Raw genomic sequence first — 13,672 nt, forward strand, 5'->3', positions numbered from 1 at the left:
GGTCTGGTTCTCCAACATTAAAACCATTATTGCAGCAACTGTCGCCATTTTAATTTGTAACCAGTGTCCCAGAATTTTTCACGAATTAATTGGACAGTCTTGCACATTAAATATAGTAATAAATGTCTTGCAATGCAGGTGAAATTTAAATTTAAAATATAAATAAATGGTGAATACCCTGATATTTATGTTTAATAAATACACAAGTCTGCTAGAGAAAGAAAGCAACTAACACCATCTTGGCCCTGACACCCTCTCCACAGTACTGCAAGGCTGAAGGCATTGTACATCTGTGTGAAAAAGAAGACAAGGAAATAAAGCCAGGACTTCTCTCAAATGCAGTTTGGAAGAGCCATCCTGGGGCTGGAGAGGCAGCACCCAGGGGCTCTCTCCCCTGCAGCCCACTCCTAAGCCATAAAGCTTCTCACTGTGTTCTCAGTTAGCTCAGATCTTACAGGGATGATGAACCCTTGCCTATCTAATCCCCTCACCTAGGGAGCCAAGGGTGGCTTCCTCAGGCAGCTCCTACTATTCTGTGTCTGAAACACTACAGGTGAAATCCTAACTCTGGTATGCACCAGTTAGACTCTTTTTTTTGGCAGAAGAGCAAGCTGTATGCCAGAAAGACTCAGACATCTTTTATAAAGAACTATAGCACTCACATCATGAAAATATTGCAAGGACACAGTGTCACCATCTGAATTCACATGACAAATACTTCAAATCCAGAACAATGTACAGCTTTGTTTTTACATATGAGTAGATGAACTGTTGTTGGCAAGGACTTGTAGTGTAACACAGCTTCCTCTGGAAAGTCAAGATATTATTTTTGGAGTAAAAACCAAAATACTATTTTTTGTTATTTTTGTCAATACTAATTTTTAGATGTGCACATGGGCATAGAACCTTTAAAAAGAGACTAAATAGTAGAGCACCTTTTAATTTTATTCCCTCCCAAATACCATAGTAAATAAGATAGCACTTTGAAAAGGCTTGTATAAGTTATACAGCTACATTTCCACACACAAAGAGAAAAATAAAACTGTTAATGGAATTTCTTTCCAATATCCTGTTATATTGAGCATAAATACAAGTATCAGACACATGGGTCATTAATTCCCATTGAAAAATGCTGAAGGAAACTTCAGAAATAAAAGTACTAATCTCACCTAAAATTTGTGTAGAAAACCAGTGTTTTGAGCTACAAAAATATCTGTATTATTGTTCACATATTTCTGATACTAATCATATTTCAATTTGCTAAAATCTGTTTTGATGTGTAGACCCTATGCTGCAACCTAATAATGCAATTGAACTTACCATACTCTTAGCAAGAGATTCACCTTTTCAATGAATCAAATGGCCTTTCCTAAAATTCATTACAAGTAAGTTGTTAATTTGTAACTGCAGAAATCTGGTGATGAAAAAAAAGGCTCTTGGAGTTACTGTTTTGCAGTAATACAGCAACACAACCATTTTCATAGCAAATCCTATCAAACATTTAATGTTTACATCATTGTAAACTTGAAAACATAATTAGTGATCTATCCAGTTACCTAGAACAGTTGGATAGTGCTGCCCTTCACTGGTTCATAATGGTATACCACAAATCAAAACTAATAGCTACCTGACAAAACTGTGGCTCAGCTGCATGACAACTCAGTTTTCCCTACTCCTCCCTCCAGGACTTCCACATAGCTATCAAATGAACACCCAAATGTGCCTCTTCATAATGCAAGTTTTCAAGTAATGAATGTTTTTATATATTTGCTTATATCTTTAACTGGGAGGGATAAGATAGTTGCCAATACTATCCCTGCCCATTGTTATTGTGTTTTATCCCATGTCAGAGCACTACTGAAATCCCCTCCTCAGTGTTAAATTATGCTTTTCCTCCATGAAAGAAATGCCTCAATAAAAGAATAATGAACATTTTTGCTGGAATGCTTCTATTCAATATTAAAATATTGGACAGATTAAAAGTGGTACTAAATAATGTCTGCATTTGTGTAGGAACAGGTGAGATCAGGTAAATAACCAGTAGTGTCCTCAACATATGCATTTTGCCCTGCTGAGGGAACAGAATATAGCTGGTAGAGCAAATGTAATAGTCACCTATGTCCAAACATTAAATTTCACCTGGGAACGGAATTTAGATTAGTTGATTTTTTCATACTAGTTGTTATATACATACTGAGACCTATGGGTCTTTAGAAAAGTGATTTTTCCAAAGGAAATACATTTAGGACAGTATTAACAGCTAGAAGGTGTCTGATGACAGGTGATGAATGACTGCTAATTACTGCATGTATTATATGCAGCAAGTCCAACTTTAGATGCATAACTGAGATGAGAGCAGAGCTCACTTCTGTACACAAACATAAGCAGCAGTCCCTGACTCCAAGTCCTGACAAGTCTGTCTGCTAAGAAAAAGCCCAAGTACAAGAAATATTTTCAAAATATAGAATCAAAAGATATAACCTCCATTTCAAAAACAGGCTCAATATTTTTTGACAAATAATCTATTGCTATTTATAATATATTGTGTTTACCACTATGTTTGAAAAATGGCTGAATCTTGCATTGGTGCTGGCCATTTCTAGAGAACATTTCATTTTTAAAAGCCTCTTTGGAAGTGCAAAAAAACCTTGCTATGCACATTTTGAATCAATGGTATTGACAGCTGTACCCTATGATCCCCCATGAGGGTATGTAGGCTCCCCCAGAACTCGGTTCAGTTACAGCAACGGGAGCCTCCGTGAAGCTCTGCATGACTGTGTGCTTCCAAAAGTGTCCAGAATTCCCAGAGAAAGTGCCCCAACAGAAGGTGAACTGAGCAAAGAGAAATTCAGAAAACAGGGAATTTTGGAAACTTTCCTCCAAAGCACCTTGGACAATACCATTTAGTGAGTTTGCTGCTGTAAAGATGGCCGAGTCATCCCAGCCCAGTTACTCCACATTCACCCTTCCTAGGGCACCTTATTTTCATCTGATTAATAAGTATTGGCTCATGAACAGCAACTGGACTTTTATGGTCTTTGTCTTCTACAGAATGCATCATGATAGCATTAAGACGCTTCAAATAAAGTACTTCCATCTCTTATTCCATGGTGGAATATTAAGGTGTACTTTTTCTAGAAGGTTTGGCAAATATCTGAGGACCCTTATGTAAGCCCCACTACTAACCACAACCAATGAACTGTCAACAAAGATAAGAGTTAATGGCTGGAATAGTATAAATAAAAGCAAAGCAAGCATATAAATAAAAGGTCCTTATCAAACAGCCTATCAGAACATCTCATGTTTGGTTAAGCCTTCGGTGTAAGCGCATCACTACCTTCCCCAGAAAGTCAGCACAGCCTGCTCTGGAAAGATGGTTATTTCCTCTGCAGTTTAGCAAACCACAGTTCCGCGTGGCTTCCCTGAAAATGACACAAACTACACTGCACCTCCTACCAGAAATCAGTGCTAAAATACCATCTAATTTGTTAGCCAGGGTTTCTGAGCACAGCCACAGCTTGCAGCCAGCGGCTGCTGCCGGCTGTGCTCACACCGTGAGGAAGAGCAGTCACACTGCGAGGAAGAGCAGCCAGAGCGGAACCGAGAGCAGGCGCACCCCCGGCCGCCAGGTGGGACAGCCATTAGCGGCAATACAGCCCCAAGGCTTTGTCAGGAGGGTTCTCAGCTACTGCTGGTTTCTAGGAAATGATGAAACCTAAAAATACTGGGCACTGGAGGGAGGAATCAATAAGCGAGAGAAGGGTGTACCTCTGTCTGCGACCCTGCACCACTCCCGTGTCTTGTTCTGCACAGCATCGAGCCATTCCCTGTCCAGCTGCAGCTTTGACCCCGAGTTGGTCATTTCCTTCTTTTCACTGCAGAAAAGGACTGATACTCCCACATCTGATCTTCAATTCCCTTGCTGGGATTTTCTACATTTCTGTCTGTATTTTGCTTAGGATACAGCTGCAAAGACTTTTATTAGCCATTTTCCTTTTAAAAATAATTATCGAGTATTTTTCTTTTCTTTAAAGTGTGAAGTATTTGTTAATTGCAAAGGAAAACATTTAATTTAATGGCATATCTGTTCACAAAACAAAAAAAAAGTGATTGAAAATAGAATGTATGCTGCCACTTTGTGAGAGTCATTTACAGCACAGAAAGACCACTTTGGCAGATACATTTATGTCTATACAAGATTAGATTTCACATTTATTATGTGCATGTGGCATATTATTAATTATTAACACTAAAAATAAATGTTTATGTTTGCAGAAAAACAAGCTGCTAAATTCTGAAAAAATATTGTTGAGGATTTACACATTGTGTCATGTATGTTATGTAAATGGGAACAGCAGAGATTCAGTATTTATTATTAGAACAAGACATTTTTCATTCTGCAAGTGGAAATCCAGGCTGTAATTTACATACATCTCTGAATCAACAAGTACAATACCTAAGAACAACACTTTGTATAAAAAATAACTGACTTTGCCTTCTCACAGAGGGCACATCTCATGAAAATTCTTTGCCTGCATTCCCTGGGGAACTGCATGGGAATTACAAACACACTGCTCTCAGGAGACCTGAAATGGTCCATTTTCTACCCTAGACCTGAGGAAAAAGTAATGGGGTCCCACAGCCTGCAAGCAGGAAACAGTCCCAGCCAAATGAAAAACACTGCTGATGAGGTACTCTTTCTCCCAGATTTCATACCTACCGTATTTCAAGATTTCAGACCCCAATGTCCTGTTCAGAGAAGCTGTCAGCTCTGAAACATCATTGGGAAAGATCTCCTTACCCTCTACGGAGAAAAAGTCATTATCAAGCTGTATGGAAATGGAGGCAGGAGTAGGATGACTCGCATATCTCTGGATGTAGTGTTCATCAGTGTAACATCATACTCCCAGCTGGCTGCTGGATTACCTTACTCAGTGTAAGGAGGCACTGGGTGTGCCTCCACAGGCCTTTCCCACTAGGACTGCCCAGGCCTGCTAAGCTGGGTCTGCTGGTGCACAGTGCTGTGATGGAAGTTGTGGTCTAGACAAGGCACCTGTAGTTGCCAGTATTTTTTGTTCTGTCACCCAGCCTGCTCAGAGAAAAACTCTCACAAACTGTACTGTGATGGAGGTTTCAGAGCAAGGGGTGACATTTTTTTCAGTAGCCTCCCTGTCCCCTGCCCTTGAGCTATGTTGAAGCTTGAGCAGTGTCAAAATACTACATAGGGATGTCTGTGTATTCACTACTTCACTGAACAGAGGTCAGGATTTGTCCCCTGCCTGTACAAATCATAGAATCATTCAATGTCCTGAGTTGGTTGCTAGTTCCAATCCTCCTGACATGGGCAGGAACACACCATCCACTAAAACAAGTTGCTCAAAGCCCCATCCAATTCCTCCTTGAATAATTCCAGGAAGGGGGCATCTACCACTTCTTTGGGCCACCTGTTCCAGAGCCTTACTACCCTCAGAGTAAAAGATTTCTCCCTAATACCTAATTTAAATCTATCTGCTTTCAGTTTAAAGCCATTTCCCCTTTTCATATGACCATATACTCTTGTAAAAACCTTTCTTCAGCTCTCTTGCTGTTGGTCTCCTTTAGGTAACTGGAAGGTGCTATAAGGTCTCTCTAGCGCATTCTCTTCTCCAGGTTCAACAACTCTAATGCAGAAACTTTTTGATTTTGTCATTTATCTAAATACAATTTTCCAATCATTCTGCTGTAAGCACTGGAGGCACTAAACATGGAAGCCCAGAACAACACTCAAATTCTAGACAGCCAATTGATTTTAAAGAAGGCTAAACTACTGTGGGCAAAGCAGCAATAAAGTGGACAGAGCAGCTCTGCCGCTGGGAGAATTTGCTGTTTCTTGCCATTTCTACCCCTGTCTCCCCTCAGCAGTAGGAGGCACAGGCAAATTAGCACTACTCTTGCTCTTATCTCCTGTACCTTTTGCCTGCTGCTCTGCAAAAACTCCTTCAGCTGGTGACAAAAGAGGTCAGAAATATGTATGCAGTGTGATGGAGGAGCAGAGCAGCACATGGAGCAGCCAGTAGCTCCGCAGAGCAGAGGTGTGCAGAAGCACCGAGCCGCTCTCTGCACAGCAGGACCCTCCCTGCCACCACTCAGTCCCAGCAGCTGCAGCCACTGCCTCCTCTCCTCTGTCCTGCCAGGGCTCTGGCCCCACCAGGAGCAGCCTCTGTTCAGAGGTCAGGCCCCAGCTGCTGCACCACATCACACCTGCAGTTTTCACTGCAGCCCTCAGCCCACCAGCATGCTGAAACACTGAGCTTCAGGCAGGGAAACTCCCTGTGCCTCTGGATACTTTTCCAGGGACAGCTGCTACTTCAGGCAAAGCCAGGTACTCTGCTACTGCCCATTGCAGCAGTACCCTGCCGTGGGGAAAGGCACTAATAAAATAATTCTGCTGTATCATTAGAGGTCAACTTGGACTACAGCAAGTAATAAAAGATTCATAATGGCACATGAGGGGATGCACTAAATAGCCAAACCGCAGCTTGAAAACATGGAAAGCTTGTTTAGATTTAGGACTTGGTTAAAAACTTGCAGTTCAGCTGGTGCTTCACCAGAAAAGTTTGCAATCAGCGGTATCACTTCTGTACCAGCAATTTATGCTGCTTCCAGTATAAATGATGCCTTGTAGCAAGGAGTGTCCTAATAGGCATAGGTGCTCCCATGTTCAGGCCAGTAATCAAAAATTAATCCCCTTCCCTGATTCTGTTAGGGGCCAATGCCAGCTATTACTGAGAAGACATAAAAAATATTGCTGGAAGCACTTTCAAGATAACACTTTGCCAGTGTTGTGACTTTCCATCCTTTGGTATTTAACAACTGCTAAATCTTCATTTTTAGTCAATTTCCAATCCTGTAAGGCAGGCAGTGGGACCTGAGGTGTTTTTAAATATTCCTTTCAAACTTTGGTTAATCTTATCTTCTGTCTACATATCAAATCTGCTTCAGGAATCCTGCTAAAGTCCAGTCTCAAGGTGCTGTGACAGTGACTTGCCCAGCCCACTTACGTGTGAAAACTCATTACTGACTACTAAAAGAATTGTCAGAAATTTAGTACAGGTATTGGTACAGTATTTTCAGTTTGGATATAAAAGTACTGTCCCTTCTCTCTTTAACTCCAGCTTGTCACTCTAAAAAGAACAAAAACAACACAGATAAATCTCTAGCTGCTGAATTCCATCTGCTTTTTCATCCTTTCAACAGCCTTTGACAAATAATTTAAATCAGATCTCTTTTCTCTCATGAGCTTAAAATTTGGCTGTAAAGTTTGGCCACATCCTCAGACTAGACTTGATTTTTCGCCATCATTTTTACCAGTAAAGCACATTTAATCTCAGACTTGGTGACACTGCACTCAAACCAGCTGCTCTAGCTTTGATGCAGAAGAGGCCAATACCATTAGCATGAAGAACTTAATGATCTTTGACGTATCAGATGACTCGATCCTGCCTTTAATCTTTGTGGCCAGCCAGTCCCACCAGGGACTGGCCCCAGGAGGCCAAAGACTCTGCACAGAGGAGAGAAAACTTCCAGCACATGTCTGGAGGTGAGGTTTAGGGCATGCAACCGGAGCAGCACAAGGTGCAGAGCAGGTGTGAATGGCACTCTCCAAGTACCCCACTGCCAGTGGCATTGCTGTGACATGAGGAGCCATTCTCTCCACACGTGGAAAGAAGGCATCCTCTCCCAGTTCAAGTCTAAAGCAAGACAACACTCCCCCAGCACTCCAAAACCATTCCCCTCGCAGCACCTGCAAACAGCTGATCCAGCCTGGCCCAGAGATGCACAAAGCCACTGCACTCCTCCGCGCCAGGAGGCAGCGGAGCCCCACAGCTGGCACAGGCAGCAGGGCTGCTCCATCCACATGTGCCACTGCAGGGGCTTGCCTCAGCATGTACAGTCCCTTGCACTTCGCTGTACAGCCCACCATCTGTCTAGTCATTAGGAAAACAACCCTTTTCTTCCAACTGAAACTCTGCCCCTCTTCTTTACAAAAGGCCCTATGGAGCCTCGATGCGTGGCATGCTTCCAGTTCAAGCGGGAAGAAAAAATTTACTGATTTCCATCTTCTATCCGTTTGTACCTCAGGGACCAGGAGGCTGCAAACAAAGCAAGAACTGCTTTTGGGGATTGAAAATCCCTGAAGCTGGTTTTTACCACCCCTTTGATCATTCCTGGCTTTCCCACACAAAGAACTTTTCCATACATGTGGTACCTGCACTAACACGGCCACAGAGATTCCAGAGAATGAATGGAAATGCCGAAACAACACCACTGCCCACACAGAGAAAAAAACCTGGGAGGAAGTAGAAGGCATCTTTTTTTACTTTGCTGGGTTACCTGCCTTAGGGAAAAGAAGAAAACTGTCCTTCCTAATGACTCCTGCCAGTTATTTCCACAACCTACCAAATTCCATGGCTCAAATAGAGAAAAAATTTCTTACTCTTCCATAAACCCACTGCCTCATTTCATCTGGTTACCTACTGGGATTGCAAACCGCCAAATTTTGTCAACAAAATACAACGGCACTGTTGCCTACATAAATACATTTAACACCTCTTAACATGCAAAACACGCAAACAAACGATAAACGCAGCTTCTGAGCGTTCACAATGCAGCCAGTGTCCCACTGCCCAGCGCTGGCAGCTGCAGTCGGTCAATTTCAGTAACCAGGTAGTTGCCAGGAGTAAGTAAGCACAATTCCTGCACGGGACTTGATAGTCATTAGTTTTAGATACTGTTTTGTAGCTTGGAGAAATCTAAAAGGGAGAAGTGCGTGCGCCTCTCGTTTAAGCGACAGAAGTAGAGGGCGTGCAGGAGGGAGCGAGGAAGCACAGCAGAAGGAGGAGACGGGGTTTTCGCGTCTTTCAGGAGCCCCGAGGGGCTGGTGCGGGGCGGGCGGTCACCGCAGCACCACAACAGGACAAGTCGCGCTGCCTCCCTGTGTCGGTGGCACTTCGGTGCTGTGGGCAGAGGACGAAGCGGCGCTTCCCCGGCGTGCCCAGCACTGCGGAGGGACCCTCCGGCGAGTTGGGCGGCACGGCACGCTGCCCTGTTCCTGCAGCCGAGCGCGGCTGCGGCGGGGCGCTGGGGTCAGCCCGCCGGGCTCGGGGCTCGGACGGCGGCAGCACGGACAGCACCTCCGCCTGTGCGGTACCAGGCTGAAGCCGAAATAACACGGGGAAATTAGAGCTACTCCAGCGGGCAGGGAGCAGCCACAGCCCTGCCGGCGGCTGGGCGGCTCCCGCTCTGTTCGGGCGGTAGGTCCCGTCCCGTTGCCCCCCGGCGGGGCAGGCGGCGCCGGCGGTGCGCCCGCGGGGCGGCGGGGCGGGGAGCGCGGCGGCGGGGGGGCGGGCGCGGCGGCGGCGCTAGGGCCGCGCGTTGCGCGGGCCCGGAGGTGGGGTAGCTGCCGCCGCCCCGCTCGCCGGCAGTCGCGGCGAGGTCGCTCCGAAGTGAGGAGGCGCTGCCGCCGCCGCCCCCCGAAGTTTGGCCGCGCCGCCGGAGCCTTCCGCGCCGCAGCCCCGGCCAGGGGCGCACTCCGCTCGCGCCGCGCGCCCATGCCGCGGACGCCGGCGCCCCGCGCGGGGCCGCTCCCGCCCTGAGCGGCGGTGGCGGGCGGGGAGCCCGGCGGGCAGGACCCGCCCGCCGCCCCGCCGAGCGCCGGAGGAGTGCGGCCACCCGCCCGCCGCGCGCCGCCCGCGCCCCGCCAAACTTCGACGCCGACAAGTGCCTGGGCCCAGCCGCGGCCCCGCCGAGCCCATCCGCGACCCGCCGGAAACTTTCCCGGGGAAGAACATCCCCCCTCCGCCTCACGCCCTCCCCGCGGCCCTTCATGCCGCCACCGAGGAAGCCCCAGCGCGTCCCAGCGCCGCGGCGGCTCCGTGCCGCCCCGCGGTGAGGCTCGAGCGGCCCGAGCCCGCAGGGTGAGTACAGCCCGCATGCCGCTCCGGGGCAGGATGGGGCGCGGGGGCTGCGCGACCTGGAGGGACCGGGGCTGTGTGCGGGGGTCGCCCCGCCGGGCTCGGGCCACTGACCGCCGGCGGATCGGTGCGGGCCGCGCGCCCCCTGCCGCCCGCGCGGCGCGGAGCGCGCCGGGGCCGGGGCTGGGGCCGGGCTGGGGCGGTACCTGCGCGGTGCCTCCTCCGCCGGAGCTCGGAACCGGGAGCCGGAGGTCGGACCGGGCCGGGCCGCGCCGCGCCGAGCTGTGAAGGAGCGCGGGCGATGCGAGAGCCCTGAGGGAGCGCGAGCGAGCCCTGAGGGAGGGGCGCGTCCCTCGCGCCGCGCCGCGCCCGCCCCGCAGCGCGGACCCCGCGGGGAGAGCGGCGGCCCCGTCGGGCACGGGCGGCGCCGGGCATCGGTCACTGGTACCCAGCCTGGTGTCCTCCCTTGCATCGGAAATTGCAGGCGGCTTTTCTAAACATTCACACGCACACAGAACCCCCAGAGAAAACCCCGCATGGCGGTGAGCAGCGCCGATCAGCTAGACGCGATAAAACAGATGCTTTTCTACTCTCAAAGTTGGTGCATGTGCGGTTTTGGCCTCTGATTGATACACTTTTATTGTTCTGCAATCAACTTTTCACTACTCCGGATCTGATGTGGTAGGAGCCAGCATTACTTCTACAGAAATGTTAGCAAAGACAGTGAGTGGAACAAGCGGTGGATATGCTTTTAAAGAGGGAATAAGTCACTGTCTTGCCTAAGGACAATGCGGTTCAGGATGAGAAGCTGTGGCCGGGGAAGCCCGCCAAAGGGAAGAAAACAGCAGAACTTCCCCTGGCTTGTTTTATGTTGTGGTTGTGGCAGTGGTAGTTTGTTTTGGTTTTTTTCGTTTTGTGCTTTTCATGGGGAAAAAATAAAGGTTAATTTCTGGTATATTTCTGGACCTTAACAGGATGATTACTAGAGAGTTTCAAACAGTGGTGATACTCTCATGGAGTTATGAACTTTGTCTCAAACCTCTGACATTGATAAGCAGCACCAACTTTCTAGCTATTTATGTAAAATACAGCAATAGCGCAGAACAAATTCAGCAACCGGTAGGCATTCATTTTTGAGCCTGAGAACTTTCAGTTAGAAAGTCATCAGCTCACACCATAACTTGAAAGCTTTGTAGCCCTGGATACACTGTGTGATGAGCATGCATCGCCTTATTGAGCATGAAGAGTCATTGAAAAAAACCCAAAAACAAAGCTTGTAACTTCCCCAAATGCTAACTTAAATTCCCAGAGGAAAAGCTTGCAGAACAGATTGATGCTAGAGATATTTAAGGCAAGACGCTAACAATTATAAAGACGCGAGAGGAAAAAAAGCAGCCATGTACTAAGGCTGTAAAATTTAAATAGCTGAAATGCTTTTTACTCCATATTCTGACAGCTGATGATACCTGGCAAGCAATGGCAGTGGTAGTATGATGTGTCAGTCAGCAAAGAATAATGTGTGAAAACCAGAAGTATTTCAAGTATAGTGCCAAATTGCAGGGTTTTGGTAGCTGTATTTTATTTTCTTTAATTAGTTATTGACATTTTAAATTTCTCCTGAGGCTAAAAAATCTTTTTCTGCTAAATAGTTAAATAAGCTGGATAAGAATAGAATCTAAACTTTGATTGGAACAGCATTTGAGGCCAAAGACACCAAAGTAGTTGCTTGAGTATACTGCATTTCATACAAGTATTGACAGAAATAATGTGTATTAAATCATTAAATACAGGTTCTCTTCTTCTTTGAATAGATAAAATAGATAAATAATTTTGCCTTTATAAAAGGGGTTGGTTTGTATATATATATGTACAAGGTTCTCAAGTTGCCTAGGTGTAACATGGTATACAACACGAGGTTAGTAAATGTAAGTTGCATGAGGGTTAGAACATAATTTCCTATGTTCTAAACTGGCTTTATATAATTAACAACTGGAGTGGACGCAGAGGCGCTTTTTACTTGGGCTTGATTGGATCCATTCATCTGCTTAAGCTCTTCGGGATACAAACTTGAAACATGTTTCCTTTGGAAAAATCTGTTCCGCAGCTGCCGCGGTGGGGAGGTGGCAGCCGGCACTCCTTGCCTTGCCTCGTTGTTTCAGCCAGTTCTCCTCAGGCAATGTAGGGTCTGCTGCTGGCTCTCCTTCCTGCTCCTGCGTGCTGGCAGGGTATGCTCAGTCCAATGCATGGTCAGTGTGGGAGATGGTCACTATTTTATTACCTCCTCATGTTCCTGTGGCTTGCCAAAGAGAGGCCCAAGAGCCCACCCCTATGGATCTCACAGCGATTTCCCAGCAGGGAGCTCATGCAAGACATCCAGCCGCTCTGGTTGTGAGGAGGGGAAGGGGGTGGATTTTCACACTGATGGAAGGAGGCAAAGGAGGAGTGTTTGCTAACAGCCCCTAATGAGACCTGAAGCTCTTCCCTGGCACTGGTGCTGCCAAGATGCATTTTATCTGTTCTGTAAAGGGGGTGTCTCCTCCATCTGTAGAAATGACACGCTGCATGAGCTGTGACTTCCCCATCTGGAAAGGGATGCATGTGCTCAGAGCCTGCTCACAGCTGATTTCAGTCTGGGGGTCAGCTGCATGCCATTCTTCTCGGATGGCTGTGACATCCTCACTTGTGGCCAGAACGCCCGGCCCTTCGCAGACAGAGCCGCGCTCCGAGAGGAAGGCAGAGCCAGATGTGGCCTTTGCACCCGTGCCTCCCAGGTGCCTCCTGGTGTTTTCCATAGTGCAGAGGCTGTGGCACATGGAATGTTCAAGGCCCCAGTGCTGCTGCCCCACACAGCAGACGCCGGGAGCAGCGTGCTCTGGAGGCTTTGCATACATTTGCTGAAGTCGTCGGGGCAGTTTGCCGTTCCCTTGCCCTCAGCCATCAAGGATGCTGGTCCCTCCTTTGCCACCTCCATGGCCCCCAACACCCAGGGTGTGTGACTAGCAGGGCACAGGGAATCGGGACGCCAGACAGTAGTTAGTAGTGGTGTGTTTGATTACCTTTTTCTAAGGTCAAATGCACAGGCATTACAGGGGACAAAAAGCCCCATTGCCATGTGTTGCCCACAGCTAGAGGCTTATCACTAAACATCTGGCACAGCTGTAAACTTCAGAAATGTTACTCCAAAGGTTTTTTCTACAAAATAATTCAAATAGGTATGTCCTTAGCAATAGGGCACTAAAATGTAAAACGCATATCACAAGTGACTCTGCAGGAACAAACAAATGCAAGACAAATCATACAGCTCTGTCAGAAAAAAAACCTGGCAGCACTCAGCACATGATCCTTAATGTGCTTTGGTCAATACCTTTCTCTATATCAATGGAAGCTCATTAAAAGAAGATATTGCAGACTAACTGGGCCATGCCATACTAGTTCTTGCCAAAGCTTGACATTTTTAATACATTAATAATATGTCTGTAATGTAATGGAAAACTATTAATCAGAACTGGTTATATGCCAGAAATTTAAGCTATAATTGGCTGCTTCTTGTCAGGAGTGTCTGTTGTACACGGCTACAGCTGCCTAATGCTCAGATGTCTTGCACTTCTTCGCACTTTTTTCTTGTCAGTGCACTAAATTCAATCGATGTTATAGTCTATAATTCTGTGTAACGACCATCATTATGACTGGCTTACTTTAATGAGAATTCGTTATATGGG

At 46.9% G+C, this 13,672-nt stretch overlaps 1 protein-coding gene across 12 annotated transcripts in view; it reads left to right on the plus strand.

Annotated features, from left to right (window-relative positions):
• The first annotated feature begins 9,815 nt into the window (after positions 1-9,815).
• The window catches only part of NTNG1 (netrin G1), a 147,457-nt gene continuing 143,600 nt past the window's right edge, over positions 9,816-13,672 (plus strand). For 10 of the 12 annotated variants that reach the window (XM_014267071.3, XM_014267074.3, XM_014267075.3 and 7 more), the window contains exon 1: positions 9,816-9,956. The gene's annotated coding sequence lies outside the window, so the exon portion shown is untranslated. Of the gene's footprint in view, positions 9,957-10,340; positions 10,635-13,672 lie in introns of those variants that run through there. The other 2 variants (XM_026793479.2, XM_014267072.3) reach the window with 2 other exon arrangements.

The sequence above is a fragment of the Zonotrichia albicollis genome, chromosome 8 (assembly GCF_047830755.1).
Source record: "Zonotrichia albicollis isolate bZonAlb1 chromosome 8, bZonAlb1.hap1, whole genome shotgun sequence".
Classification (NCBI taxonomy): domain Eukaryota; kingdom Metazoa; phylum Chordata; class Aves; order Passeriformes; family Passerellidae; genus Zonotrichia; species Zonotrichia albicollis.